General features: G+C 34.1%; 1 long non-coding RNA gene across 3 annotated transcripts; it reads left to right on the forward strand.

The window, feature by feature from the left end:
* Nucleotides 1-457: 457 nt before the first annotated feature.
* On the forward strand, nt 458-2,904 carry LOC109589857 (uncharacterized). Of its 3 annotated transcripts, none has more exons than XR_002188976.1 (7): nt 458-719; nt 1,861-1,909; nt 1,959-2,055; nt 2,167-2,225; nt 2,291-2,322; nt 2,373-2,452; nt 2,728-2,904. It is a non-coding gene; the product is annotated as an uncharacterized LOC109589857 (long non-coding RNA). The 3 variants fall into 3 exon arrangements; XR_002188977.1 differs by having other exon boundaries at nt 458-664; XR_002188978.1 differs by lacking the exon at nt 2,291-2,322.
* Nucleotides 2,905-3,207: the final 303 nt, after the last annotated feature.

A 3,207-nucleotide genomic window follows, 5' to 3' on the forward strand; every position in this document is an offset into this window, starting at 1 on the left:
ATAGCTACAACAGCTACAACTTGCGAGCAGAAAATTTCTCAAAAAGACACCACTGTGGTCCAACACTAAAATTTACAGCACACAAATAAAAAATTGTAATTTTATACAGTTGAACTAACATATGTGGCCAGTTATAGGGGGGTCCTTTTTTCACTGTTCTGTCCGGTAACTGGTTATCATGGTTATCATGGTTATCTGGTGTTTTATTACTTTTCTCCTTTGCTATTATTTACCTTGCTACATGTGTTGTGGCCTCATCAGGAGTTTGGGCTGCTGCAACGTCAGAAGGAGACTATACTTCACTTATATATCTACATGCATTGCTCATAGTTTCTTGAGTTGTGTCAGTATGGACAATAGTATCGCCATTCGATTATCTCATACATAGATATACCACGACATCAAGATGCTACACAGGGGCGTATCTAGGAATATGGGGAGAGGCATAGATATTCACCCGGTTCGTACACTTTTCCCGTCACATTAGATAGGAAAAGTTCGGAACCCTCCCATCACACATGACAGTAAAAGTTCCGGTTATTAACTAGTTATGTATTAAATTTAACCCCTTATTTATAAGAATGGCTGCTGGAAAGAAGACCTTTAGTACTGTATGCCATTGTGCATCGGAGCAAGCCACATGAAGGTTGCAATAAAGATGATGGTATGCTGAAAACTTCAGTCTTCACCTCTGATGATTTCCTGCAGCCTAGCACCTGGTTTGTACATGTATTCAATTGTGTAAATAATGTCTGAGCCTGAACTATACTATGCATCAGCAATATTGTGCCACATCATGCTTTGTCATCATTCAGATGATATTTCAATTGTAATGCATAATAAGTCAATAATAAATGTATATGTATAATTGCTAACATGACGGTTATGAAGCTACACATGTAGTCTAGCTGTCGCCTGCTTTTCACCTCATGATCCATCTAGTAATATATTTGAATGGAATGGGCCCTTAATATTTTGCATTTTCTAGTAGAATTGAATGGTAATGATGATGCAATACTCAATGTTACATTTTTGTTCAATTTATTCCTTGTAGCCTAATCCAGGCTACATAATGCATGTAAAATTTTGTGTACTTTGAACATTAAAGATACTATTGGTACCACACTACTTGTCCTCATTTTAAAACTACTTTGGGACCACCAGGCCTGGAAATTGTTATACAGGTCTATACTGTGTTGTCATTGTACAATAATTGGGTTATGGGTCTGATGATACAGCATAATTGTATTTGATTTAGTTTTATCTATAATCTTGCTTCACCTACCTATACTATAATATTATACCTGTATAGGATGAATTTTAAGCATGGAAAAAACATTTAGGCCTTATCAAGAATGTTTATTGAGTAGCAAAACTTTTGGTAAATAACTTAAACTGAAAATAATGCTTTGTTGAAAGTTTTATTAATTAAATCACTAATAGTGTAACTGCTCGCAATTGAAATCTCCATTATAACAGTTATGCCCAGAGTGCCTTGTCTATGGTAGTCATTGTGATTGTTTACTTGTACACGTATGGTCTCAGACGATTCCTCATGATTTATGCATTGAAGTTCCACAGTCATTAATCATGTAGTCTAAGTATTATTTGCTACATGGTATTATAATGTTTAGTAAAGCTGCATAATGCATGTTGTAATGTTACTATAGGTTCATAACACAAAATTATTCCCTTTTTAAAAATACATGTATCCATTGCCTCATTTTTGTGTTCCTTAATTGACACCTATTTTGTATATCTTTGTCTCTTGATGTCTCTTTCTCTCTTTTGCTTTTCTCTCCTCCTCATGTATATGTATACTGTATGTCTAACTCTTGCTCTTTCTCTTTTCTTCTCTAGGTATACCTCTCAGTCTCACATGTCTTCACTCTTTCTCGCGTTAGCGCAAGTGAGCAGCTGTATACATCAGCATTGTTATTATTACAATATTATTATAGGCATAACTGCATTATCTGTTGAGGTCCCATCAAATGCACTTGCTGAAATATCTGGCAAATATTGTGGGAACAGAAACACATGCTAACAAACGTTGTGGTAAGACACAATGCACACTATAGTACATTACATATATATACACACATGTACATGTAAAGAGAGTAGGATATGTCTTTTGGTCAGTAATTTATTGTGTCATTTATTGTACAGGAGAATGGAAAGACAAATACTTGCCAATTAATGATAAAAGAAATGCCTAATTTGAAGAAGTAAGTGTAGCATCAGCAGCATCGTATACTTAAATTACTATCTCTGTCTCGCTCTCTTAATACAGTGAATTACACTTATTTCCATAATCAAGAAGCAGTGAGACCTTGTTTTATGTACATTCAATTATTCTATTTTGTATTTATTAGGATGTGTCAAGATGAACTCAAACAATGGAACATTTTATATAATTTCTGTACTTGTTGGATGGGCTGAAGCATTCATAATGGTATGTGATACATACATGTATGTAATGTACATGTATTTGAGTGAATGGAACACTTTTTAATTGTAATGGAACTGAATTGTCACATGTCTATGTCACTGACTCACTGATTGAGTAGAGCACAAGTACATGTATACATGAATGCAGTTGACTAGTTATATCATTATGTCTCAAATCCATTACCGATGAGTACTGACAATCATTACTTGTGTTATAAGTTTGAATTACCATTACATTCACTCCCTCTTTTTGTCCTTTCTGTTTCTCTATCTTTTTAGTGTCTCCATATCTTGTTATGCCAAGCTTAGGACTGATGTCATCATTAAGTCTTAGATTCAAGCAAGTTCAAGTCGTATTTACCTCTTCATATTTGAGTGAAAAGACATCAAGATCACATTACAAACATTGTTCTCTTTTAATAAAAATAATTGTCATAAATTGTCTTACAAATGCAACGAATGGCCAGCAATATACAGCAGCATATTATAATGCAAACACAATTGAAGTCCATATGAACTGATGGCAAATCATTCTACACATCTATCAATGCTATGCAGCAACAGAAATGTCAAAGCTGTCTATAGGGAAGATCATTTTGATCCAGGAAAAGAGAATTTTTACACATTGGCTCACTACAGAAGTTGGATTATAATGAAGAATTTTTTCAAGTATGTTAGCAGTCTAAATCTGATTGTTGTTTGGCATCAATAGGTAGACATGCACAATTGATTGTTATAAAAATTAAAGTGCTAAATTTG

Source organism: Amphimedon queenslandica, unplaced genomic scaffold (assembly GCF_000090795.2).
Source record: "Amphimedon queenslandica unplaced genomic scaffold, v1.1 AMPQUscaffold_10803, whole genome shotgun sequence".
In the NCBI taxonomy this organism is placed as follows: Eukaryota; Metazoa; Porifera; class Demospongiae; order Haplosclerida; family Niphatidae; genus Amphimedon; species Amphimedon queenslandica.